Source organism: Oryctolagus cuniculus, chromosome 3 (genome assembly GCF_964237555.1).
Source record: "Oryctolagus cuniculus chromosome 3, mOryCun1.1, whole genome shotgun sequence".
Lineage (NCBI taxonomy): Eukaryota > Metazoa > Chordata > Mammalia > Lagomorpha > Leporidae > Oryctolagus > Oryctolagus cuniculus.
The window spans coordinates 172,704,336-172,716,965 of record NC_091434.1 but is presented as its reverse complement, the minus strand read 5'-3'; the positions used below and the strand labels follow the sequence as shown (position 1 = coordinate 172,716,965).

Genomic DNA, 12,630 nt, shown 5'->3' with positions numbered 1-12,630 from the left:
CCAAACTAGTGTGTACGTGAAGCTATAGCCTGAGGATCCAAATAAATTAGAGTCGGTACAGCTAAATGGTGAAGAGCAAGGTTTTGTGTCCTGGTCCTAGAAATTAATCATATGACTTTGGGCAAGTTTCTTAATAAGTATTCTGATCCTAAGTTTGCTCAAATGTAAATGAGGAATCATAATGGTATATAAATTATAGAGTGATTGTACCTGTAAAACACTTAGCCAAGTATTAAATCATAGTAAGGACTAAATAAATACTGTTTTTGCTTCTCTGTCATGGCTTTTCCTGCTGTGTAATTGAAGATACCGTTATAATAGAAATGTTATTATATAGTGTATGTACAGCTACAGTGTTAGGTATATAAAGTGACAAGATATTAGTTGTTATCCATAACACTGCTGAAACCCAACTCTTACTTTTACTCCCCTAGTCCATAAGTTTGGATAACTGTACTTCAAGGTTAATGGTTCTGCTCTTTCTCTTAAACTAAGGATATCTGGATGGAATTGATCAGAAATGCCTGAAGTTGTCTCTGGAAGTTACAGAAATGTCAGCTCCACTCCACTACTACTCAACTCAGGAACAGAATCTGCATATTTGGACAACTAAATTATGCATTAACAAATAAATCTGAAACACCCCATTCAGATCATTCAGAAAGATGGTTATAATTTGAATGATCTCATTTGGCACCAAATCTCTCTGTCTCCATCTTTCTCTCACACATATACACACACAAACATATCACCTGATTTTAATTAACAGCACTAACACCAAAGAATTACAGTGTCAGAAGTCAGAAATTACTCATCAGTACCAAAACAGTAACTCAGAAAAATGATGATGACAAAAGCCAGATTCAAGTTTCAAAGATGACAACATGCTGTTGAACAGTGAGAAGACAGACTTAGCAGGTGGAGTTGTACACAAATTTCTGCACAATTCCAATCATGTTCCTTTTTATGTTCTATTTTAGCAAGCACAAAGTTTTATTCAGGAAATCTCAGTGATGAAAAGAGATTTGACATCTTACAAAGGTGACAGGTGTAGTAACTGAACCAATAAAGCATTTGGTGCTTTCATATGAAGACTTGAAGTTCAGAAAAAGAACTCGAAATCCTGCCAGAGAATTGTCTTGTTGCAACAATAATTACTTGGCTTCATTTCAAACTCCCAGGTAATAAAGAATCACTATGCTCCTACAGACAAAGAATGTTACTGAAAAAAATATACATTTACTGTGCCAATCAGAATCATAGATAATTAATAACTGCTGAGTATCACTGAAGTAATCACACTAAATATCAGGAACAGGGCAATACTTTAGATATTAAGAACAAAAATGATTAGAGAAGCATCTATCTTGCCTTCTTACACTGGCTAAATAATCAGAGAATAATGTTGTCTTTGCTCTCTTTCTTACTTATGGGTTTCCCTGGCACGAGCCCAACCCAGATCTTAAACCTAACTAAACATCACATTTGTCATAAGTTACTCAACTACTTAATGGCTTCTAGAATGCATGGATATATTATATATTAATAATTTAGATTATATATAATTTCATCTTGGAGGGAAAATGTACTCAACCAATAACACTTGTCTCATCCATTTTTGGTAATAATCCGCAAGTGACCTGGTACAAGACAAATTCAGTATCTTAAAGTCTTCCTTGGCAGAAATGCAATGTTACAACTGAAGATCTGTGTCTACTATGTAAAAACTGGTTAGAAACGTACGTGTGATTTGAGGAAGTGCATATGAAGGTGCACACTTGAATAGGTCTGTGTACGAGACTCTATATACATGAAGAGAGTGTCAAAATGTGTTTATTTCACAAGTGTATGTGTCTATGTGAGTATGCAATCTTCTCAGTATATTCAATCTTCTTGGGATATAGTTTAACAGAATTATGAACTTGACCTTTGCACCTGTATTTTTGCATTCAAATTCTAGGACCGACATTTATGATCCCGACTAAAGTATTTAAATTTTCTTTTCCTTAGTCTCCTCATCATATGAAATTGTGCCTGCTTTATGAATCTGTGATGGGGCTTTACAGGCTTGGCACATAGTTACCAGTAAAGATCACTGTCTAGTGTCGTCTCACAAAGCCCAGGATCCATGATTGATGAATACCTGTGGGCACCACGTAAATGTCAGAGAACAAGACTGCTGATTTGTTGTCCTCTTTTCTCCTCAACACAAACACTGACACCTTCTCTATCATGAGAATAAAATAACAAAATGAAGAATTGGAAGCAATTATTGAGCTCAGAATTATCTCTGAGTCAACTAGATGAAATTCCAGTGGGATTCATGCAAGCCCCTGGCTGATCAGCGTGTGAAGCATGTATCACTCAATTAGCACATGAAAAAACAGAGCAGGAAAATGAAGGCAAAGGCTTTTCTGTCCTTGGGAAAACAAATTCAAAACCTCATAATTTAAAAAGATTTTTAAAATTCTCCCTATTGTTCAACACTGACATGGCGGCTGACTAGCTATTTCAAATTCCATGTAAAATAAAGCAATTTCACTTATATTTTAGTGGTGTAGACTTACTTTTGACTCTAAGTTTATTCTCTCATATATTTCTCCTTTCTTTCACAGACATGGAGAATATTTGTAGATCATGAAACTAGATTTTTCTGCTTAGGTTTTTATAGGATGTTCAGCAACACAATAACTTAGATTTTTATGTAAGCAAATGGATTCTGTCAGATATTCCACCCTGAATCAGCATGGACTCATACAGTTTGAATAAGAAATCACACCTGATCCTTCAAAACTAAAATGCACACAAACACTCTGCAATGGTAGAAGGAAACAGAAAAGGTAAAATTTTTCAATAAGTATGAGAATGCTCAGTTCTAATATATAATAGTACCTAATCATATTTCACGTGTGACAGAAATCGTTTACCTCCGCCTCATGACTGGTAAAGGTTATCATAATAGTATCATCTGAATATAAAATGTACTTATGAGTAGACTCAATTACTTATGCCCTGTTTTACTGTCTTTAGGCCAAAAATGCTAAAGCATTGAGGCAGCACTGCATAGCACTTGAGAAAAACCAACTTCCAACTATCCCATCTAGCCCGTGTGTTTGAGCTTGAAGAAATCATTCAAAACTCAACTTTCTTCTCTCCTACAAGGATGATGACTAAAGCTGTAATCTCACATAGTTGTTTTACGGTTTAAATGAGATAATTAACACAAAGGGATTAGAGTTCCAAGTGTATGCAAATCCTTGCATAAGTAATAGTTGTTTTTATTATTATTATTATTACTATTATCTATGCCTAGAATGCTCTCTTCTGCTTTCCCAGTGAGTACACTGAAATTCATATCCAGAGCATAAACGTGATTCCTTTGTAAAAATCCCTCTGACATCTCCAGGGAAGTTAGGGACAGTGGAGAAGCACCATTGTAGGAAGGCAGAGGGATGCCGATAGCAAAAATGAGAAAGACTGGGCAAGTGGCAGATGTCCCCAGACTCACAACCAAGAGCTGGGTTAGTTCTGTTTTTGCTGTTTTTGAATCCATGATGGCATCTTCCTAGTCTGGGAAGATGGAACTTCTTGGGTGGAAGACGAGACTTAGAAAATGTTAAGGATGAAATACTTCTGTTGGAATATTTGACATTTGGCTCTCTCTCTTTTTTTTAATTATTCTTTGGCTCATAATGACTATTTTGTAGGTGCATTTGACTGAGACTGAGTACAAAACACAACTGACACAAAGGTTTGCTCTAGGCGCAAGAAAAACACACAATGAGACACTTCCAACGCCATTTAAACATTTTGTTCTTGCCTGCATATGCAAAAAAAGAGACTCAGGGTGAAATGTGGGCATAAATTACCACTTGAATATACTAGATCATTCCAGATTTTGATTATCCTCTGATAACCTGAGCATCAGAGTGAAGCACTTGAAATATTTCGTGCAAATCCAGCTGAGCAATGGGTTTTCAGGTTTGCCAAGAACTTTCCCAGTTTGTTATCAGAGAGAAAGCAAAGCAATTGCTGTCTCTGCCTCTGCTTTTGTAACTAAGAAACACTTGAAGCCTTAAGGACTGACAATTTCAAAATCAAGATTTTACAGTCATCTAAGATATTTATATGTGAAGGCAATGGAACAATATACATACATATGCATTGACTCAGGAAATAGTAAGCTCATTAAAGCAAAATTAAGAATTGAAATCAGTTTTCATGGTACTGAATCAGAAAAAAGAACTTAGAACTAGAGAGCCTTTGCTATATAAAAAAAATCATAGAAACCAGTAAAAAAGGAATAGTAATGTTTGTACAGTACCAGCCAATATTGGAATAAAAGATACAGAGATTTATATATACATAGTTAATGAGATACAACAATATAATAGCATTGACTAAAAACCCATATTATGTCACCAAAAGTGTGAAACCTGAGAGTGAAATGAACAAATGCTAATTTTAAAAAACACATTTTAATCTTAATGTGATAACTTTCTGAAAAATAAAGAATCATAAAAACATCATTTTTCAAAGTAAAACTATGAATTAATTAAGTTGCTAAAAGAACATATATTCTCTCACTATTTTGAGAGCAAAGGGAGTTGTAAAAGCAAGGAGAAACAAAATAAAACGGAAGTAACAAATTAAAGCAGAACAAAATCGAGAAGAGAAGATGCACTAGAATTAAACTATACATTTAAAAGCAAAGACTGAAGGTTAAAAACAATTAAATAATTGATCCTAATTCTAAAATACTTAATAGGAACTCATCTGAACACAATGGCATAGAGAATTTAAAAATCAAACATTGGTAAATGTTATCAGCAAAACTAAAAGAGAAGAAACTGGGGGTAGCAATATTAGTTTCAGATAAATTAGAATTGTAAGCAAAGTGTATTAAAAATTATGGAAAAATAATAATAATTATGACCAAAATTCAAAAAGTGTCTTAAAAAAGAATTAGAATTTATGTAGAATTTGACCCAAACACAATAGATGCAAGAAATGCAAATAGAGCTACAGATTAGCTCAATTTATTTTTAAAAGATGAACAAAAGGAAATGAATAACATGAGTATGAGAAATGAATATAAATAAAATGTGTGTGTGCCTATGCCCATGTGTGTATAACTTGGCCTGCTTTAGAAAAAGAAAATGGGCCGGCGCCATGGCTCAATAGGCTAATCCTCCGCCTTGTGGTGCAACCACCCCCGGTTCTAGTCCCGGTTGGGGCGCCGGATTCTGTCCTGGTTGCCCCTCTTCCAGGCCAGCTCTCTGCTGTGGCCAGGGAGTGCAGTGGAGGATGGCCCAAGTACTTGGGCCCTGCACCCCATGGGAGACCAGGAGAAGCACCTGGCTCCTGCCATCGGATCAGCGCAGTGCACCGGCCGCAGTGCACTGGCCATGGCGGCCATTGGAGGGTGAACCAATGGCAAAGGAAGACCTTTCTCTCTGTCTCTCTCTCTCACTATCCACTCTGCCTGTCAAAAAAAAAAAAAAAAAATGATCTTCAAATTATCCAAATAACTAGAAAACTAATAAAATGAGAAAACTTCAAAACACAGATCTTACAAGGCCAGATTCTCTGGCCACAATGCAATAACACTGAAATTTATAAGAAAATTTTAAATAAAAACAACTAAAGCAACAGATATTTGGCAGTTTCAACTCATAAATTAAAATGAGTACTGGACCCAATGATAAATGGAAGTACAATTTTCAATAAGTGTTACTGTCTGTGTTAAACATTAGATTCTGCTGTGACTCTACACTTAACAAATACATTAGCATATTCAATCTTACAAAGAATTATAAGGTAACTCTTTTTACTCTAGATTACAAATAAAGAAATTTATGCTTCTTCTCAATATGTTTGCCACTGACAGAATTCAAAGCTCAGCTTGCTTCATTCTAAATTTTTGCTCTTATTAACCATATTATATTTTAAACTTTTGAAGAGATCAAAGCAATTTCCAGAAACAAATTCATGGTTATAAATATTTTAATACTAAATAAGAATTGAAGAAACAAACAAACAAAAACACAGAAAACAAAGGAGAGGGAGCTAAGTATTCAAGAAAGAAAATCAATAATCCCAAAAGAATTAAGAATAAATTACAAAGATAGAATAGGTAATAAATTATAAAAATCAAAAGCATTAAGCATGAGAAAACAAAAACTCAAAAACCACTGGTAAAACTTGCTAAAATGTCACTTATAAGAAAAAAGAAAAGCCACCCATTAATTTTATGATTATAATTTTAAATTTCAGATCATACATTTTATATAATATATTTTATAATTTTATATGACCAGTGTGATTCTGATGTAAATATGAACCAAATTTATATTAAAAAAAACCCTTAACTCAGTCTCACTTGTGAATGTAGATGCACAAAGCTCTAATAAAAATAGTAGCAAATGGAATTTAACAGTACATAAAAAAGTAACATAACATGGCAATGAAAGCTATTGAATTTAGAAATGTGTTAATATTAGTGAAAACTGACATATGATACATCATATAACAATACCAATAAAATATATAGGATAATCCCAATATTCTAAAAACAAAACATTTCATAAATGTCAACTCTTTCATATTATACACAATACCTACCTTAAATCAAACCCAATGCCATATTACTGATAAAAGACCAGTAGTGTTCTTAAAACACATTGGGGGGCCAGCGCCGCGGCTCACTAGGCTAATCCTCCGCCTTGTGGCGCCGGCACCCGGGGTTCTAGTCCCGGTCGGGGTGTTGGATTTTGTCCCAGTTGCCCCTCTTCCAGGCCAGCTTTCTGCTGTGGCCAGGGAGTGCAGTGGAGGATGGCCCAAATGCTTGGGCCCTGCACCCCATGGGAGACCAGGAGAAGCACCTGGCTCCTGCCATCGGATCAGTGCGGTGCACCGGCCGCAGCGCGCTGGCCATGGCGGCCATTGGAGGGTGAACCAATGGCAAAGGAAGACCTTTCTCTCTGTCTCTCTCTCTCTCACTATCCACTCTGCCTGTCAAAAAAAAAAATTAAAAAAAATAAAAATAAAAATAAAACACATTGGGTTCCTTGTCCCACTGTTATTAAACATTAAATTAGTCCCCCTCATCTCCAGTTTTTATTTTTGTGTTTCAGTTACCTACGGTCAACTGAAGTCTGAAAATATGAAATGGAAAATTCCAGGAATAAGCAGTTCATAACTTTTAAATAATTTTTATCACATTATATGGCATAATTGTTCTACTTTATTATTAATGATTGATGTTAATCTCTCTTACTGTGCTAATTTACAAACTAAACCATCTAAAAAACATTAACCAAAACCAAAAAACATTATCTATGGGATTCGGTGCTATCCATGGTTTCAGGCATCTGTGGAATATTTTGGAAGATATCCCCTGTGCATAAATAGGGGACTTCCATATTATGAAAATGCAGCCAACTTAAAAAGATGCTAGGAGCTGGTGCTGTGGAGTAGTGGGTAAAGCTGCTGCCAGGAGTGCCAGCAACCCATATGGGGGCCGGTTTGAGTCCTGGCTGCTCCACATCTGATCCAGCTCTCTGCTGTGGCCTGGGAAAACAGTGGAAGATGGGCTAAGTGCTTGGACCCCCGCACCAGCATGGGAGACCTGGAAGAAGCTCCTGGCTCCGGATTGGCCCAGCTGCTGTCATTGTGGCCATTTGGGGAGTGAACCAGCAGATGGAAAACCTCTCTCTCTCTCTCTCTTTCTCTCTCTCTCTCTCTCTCTCTCCCTCTTTCTCTCTCTCTGCCTCAGCCTCTCTGTAACTCTGCCTTTCAAATAAATAAATCTTTTTTTTTTAAAAAGTGCTAAATAAAAATAAAGAATGGATTTATTGTAAAGTAAGCACATTTTCCCCTTTGCTTATGAATAGTATGCTTATATACTGACTTCAGAAATACAATATTTTAAAATTTAAAAAATGTATTGTTCTATATGCTAGACTCACCTATTACTAAAATTCACCTTACACATAGTGAAAATACATAGTTTACTTATATCTCCATCATTTTTATACTTAGTTCCATAGAGTACATTGTGATACCACCTTTAATAATATCCACAAAATAACGTGAATTTCGATGTAGAGGTGTGAAGAAGTTTACTCGTCGTCAATTTTGAAAGAGGGAAGAGTATTGCTTCCTTTTGAAGGAGATTTGCACATACATTATGGAAGACACCGATTTAATTCTTGGGAAGGTGGAGGTAGAAGAGTCCGCTGCTCGTGAACAGCTCAACAGCATGGAGTCCTCCAGGTTGGTGCATCTCTAAACGTGACCCACCTGGAGATCCATGGTGTCGAACAATGAACTTTCCAAGCCAGCAAGGCCTCCACAAAGTGAGGGCAGCTCCTCTTCACAAACCGTTGGCTGAAGCACAGACAGCCTACGCCTATGCCAGCCCAAATGAGCTTCTGTCCTTTGTCTTCTCTGCCAGAACGTCCTCCATTCATTCTCCACTGCTGGCCTACTGTTTGAGCTCCTGGCCAGGATGTATACCTTCCAGGCTCCAGAGTAATCCCAGGCTTGGACAGTTTGCTTTTGATAAAGGAACATGAACAAGGAAACTAGCAAAACTTTGCAAGCAGTGTCTGCCTCATCATGAACGTCCAGAACATAGACAACTGTGTGCTACATGCAGCTGTGTAACCAATATATTCAATTGTAGTTGGTGGCCCGATAATTACATCTCACTGTAGAATTTCAAAGGCAACACCTACACATACGACTGCAGTTTCTAATTCACACGTGCATATGGACAGAGGATGCCTGGCTAACAGTCATATGTGAAAGCTGACATGGGCTTGGGACTGCATTCGCCGTTTGAGTCTAGTCAGTTACAATCTGCCCTTTCACAGTCAGGGATGCCCTAGACCCCGCTCGCTCCAATCCAAGCCTCCCCATCCTCACTGTGGTCTGCTCCCAGTGCTCCTGGGCATTGCACTTCACGAGGTCCTGAAGTCCCCTTCTGCTCTGATTCTGCTTCACGCCCTCGTTCCCCACACATGGGCGTACTGGCTGCTCCAGGGCCCTGTAGCTCTGTCTTCTCCAAACAGATCCAGAATCTCTAGGCTGCACTAAGATGAGAAGGAAATTGCCTGTGAATACCGTGTGAGTTTACAAGACCTTGCAAGGGTTTTGTTTCACAATTATATCCCACCTCCTTCTACTTTTTAGATGCTTTTAACCAGGGCTGTGGCTGTCAGTTTTCATCCAGAGTGAGAGAGACTAAAATGGACATAGTCTTAGGAAAACCTGTAGCTTAATTTCTCAGTTCTTTTGAACTTACAACCTAAAACCAAACTTCTGAAATATACCAATTTAAACATGATTCTGTAACTATAAAAATGGACAGATAGAAAATATATAGATAAATAAGTTTCAAACGAATGATTATAGCAGGGACTTTAGGTGTAAATGATGATTTTCATATTTTAGTCTGAGGGTAGGATCTGATGGTCCAGGGATACCCTTGGAGCCTGGTGAAAGCCATGGAGGGAACAATGATTTGGGGGTGCCGGTGGGCGCTGAAACATGATGATGACCAGTCCTGTATCTATCCAGTTAACTGTGCCATTTCATCATAGCAAGAGAGACTGAAGGGAATACACTGATAATTCTCCCTATCTGGCCATGCAATAGATGAACATAATCAGAGGTGTATACACACGCTGGTGTCAGAAAACCTGGATTTATGTTATATTTCAGGGCCCCAGCAACACAACCAGCAGCGTCTTGGCAAGTCACTCATCCCCAAGTCCATGCCTCCACAGGTATTATTTGGATAAGAGTTTTGTGAGACATGTTTAAGACGTGTGAGCCAATTCTTTGTAAACTAGAAAGCCTTCACAGTTAAGAAATTATATTATTTTTAATAAATGCATCTGATGAAGAAGCTGAATGGCTAGGTTCTTACAACAAATGGATCAAAAAGCATTTGTTCCTAAAAGCAGTAATGGAAAGAAAGGAGGGAATATCCAAAGGTGGATTCTGTAGGATCAAGGATCATTGATTTGTGTCTGCTCACGTGGGCAGCAGATGGCCTATTTGAGTCACGCTAGCCCAGGGCCTAGTACACAACTGATACTACAAAATTACGTGTTGGGTGAATAAATAAGCATTTTTTTCTTATCTTTTGTTCGACAGCCATTTTTCTTCACAAAATGCCTAAATGGAAAAGCTGCTGTGACACTGGAATTCTCCCCAGGTGTCCGTGTTGCTGAATTGCCTCCACCTATTTTCACCATAAATACAGGTACAAATCCACAGTACCCTACAACTTTTCCAAGAAACTTGGGTTGTTGGTGTATGTCTTTTATTTTATGCAATCTGCACACTCCTTGGTCTTGAAAGGGATATTATTACTTTCCCATGGTACTGGTCTTTACTGGGCTGCCTACACTGGAGTGGCTTAACAGGACATCCACTGAAAGAATATATGAAAAACAGTATTCTCATTTGATTTTATCTCATCTTTATCTGTGTGCATACTCACATACTATAATATAAATATTCATGGAATACCTTACTGTTTACATAATTGACAAACAAATGCTCACACAGTCATCAGAACCCAAAACACTGTTGAGTCCAGGTCTGGACCCCGTGATCTCGGTATCTCACTAGATCAACTGAGCCTTTGCGGTGTGCTCCTGCTGACTTCCACCTGCCAGTTCTGGTTCTCTGTGCTTCATTCACGGTGTTCTCAGAAACCTGGGTGTTGCTTGGCCCTCCCCGAAGGAAAGCTGGATGAGCTCAAAGAGTGTATAGCTCCCAAGAGAAACCCTCAAACAATGCTTATTCCATACAGTGGTTATTTCAGTGGTTGGCAGCATAATTAAGACAGGTAGGAGTTCTGTACAATTTCCTAGAACTGTCCATGTGTTTAAGCCGAGACGTCCTCTGCAGTGTCAGCTTAATAGGACGCTGTTAGCTGGCTGCTTCCCTGCCTTGCTTCACAACTCCTCTTTCCTAAATGGCTTCCTACATTTCCCAAATACAAGACCTGGCTGCTGGGAGAACCCAATGCAAGGCAGTGTGTGATCAAAATTATTCCAATGCCACTGCTCCTACCTATGACCCCGTTTGATTGCTTTTCAAGGCAATCTTCTCACAATCACTGGGGAACAACATCTGTTTTGTTTTACTTCTCCCTATGGTTTCATGTAGTAGTACTGTGGTACGGCACAATACACACACACTGAATTTGGCAGCAAAACATTTCAATAGTGCTAAGAGGTGTTTACAGATCCATGTTTCCTTGTAGCAGTATTGCCAATATTCACATCAAGTTGCTCTCTGGTTCTCAGAGTTGTGGGATGGGGAAAGTATCATTAGGGGCGCAGAGGATAGTATCAGAAATACCCTTGCCTTTTGTTTTAGTGGAATTACTTCTCTCTTGGTAATTCATTAAAAAAATCCATGGCTCATTTGGTTTCTGTGTTTGTTTTTGTTTACTTACACAGTCTTTGATGTCTCCCGGAAAACTAAAAGGAAAAATAATGATAAAAATAAAAACTAAACACTCTTGTTTAGAGAGGATTATTCTTCTCCATCAGTTAATTTTCAGTATTTATTTTGCCTCAGGAATTTGCTAATGATATTTGCATGAAAATAAGTTTTGAAGCTATGAAGTACACCCATATCTGCTGTTACTCTCTCTATAATATTCTTGTATTTTTTTCCAAATGCTAGCTCTAATGAAGACTCTGATTTTCAAAATAGGCCTGTAAAATATAAGATGGATAACAACATTCTGTATTTTATAATGTATGTAACAGTGGGGAGGAAGAAACAGAATTTAATCTTCTCTGCATCCATCTGTTGCATTTTTTTCTAAGAGGAGTAGTGAAATATTCCTCAAATCTTTTTTACATTAATACTTCTTAATTTCTTTATTTTCATTTCATGACATGCTGACTCTAGGTTACCTGAACAGACACTTAAACAATAGGTACAAAAGATGAGGCATAGCTTAGAACACTCCTCATATTGCTTATCTTATTTGAGCAGTAGATCAGGCAGACCAGTAAGAATTCTCTAATTCTCCTGTAAAAATTCATAATCTTTCTGGGGTGAAATCAATTGCCCACATCACTACATCTGATAAGCATTCCAACATGATATATGGTTTAGCAGAAAGGCCTCTCGGGGCCCAAATGTAGCATTATATTTGGTTTGCCAAATGATAAAATTTCAGTACAGAATCAGTTTTTATTTTTAAATAATAAAAAACATATAAGTAAGAAGTACCCTAAAATGAAAATGTTCAGTTGCTGAGAGAAATGTTGGGAGAAAACTACTAGGCTAGTTGGCAAAAATGACAGATTCTAAGACACGAAAGATCACTGGGAATATAATCAAAACATTGAAGTTCAAGATTATCTAATACTCCTTGGAGCAAGTTTCTTGAGAATAATCACCACAGTAATATTTTGAATTTGTGTACCACTACATAGTTACTATAAACCATAAACTGGTCAGCTCAACTCCTGGCACTTAAAAATTTGCTCCACATAGAAATCAACACTATTACTGATTTCTAACATTTTATTTTCTTCTATAATTGTATGATTTATGCTCTTACTCAGCGACCAGATTTAAAGCTCT

At 37.4% G+C, this 12,630-nt stretch overlaps 1 protein-coding gene and 1 non-coding gene across 2 annotated transcripts in view; both read right to left on the bottom strand.

The window, feature by feature from the left end:
• The window catches only part of CHRM2 (cholinergic receptor muscarinic 2), a 154,032-nt gene that overhangs the window by 103,604 nt on the left and 37,798 nt on the right, over window positions 1–12,630 (bottom strand). The window lies entirely within an intron of this gene.
• MIR490 (microRNA mir-490) lies at window positions 8,259–8,318 on the bottom strand. Its single transcript, NR_162658.1, has one exon. It is a non-coding gene; the product is annotated as a microRNA mir-490 (primary transcript).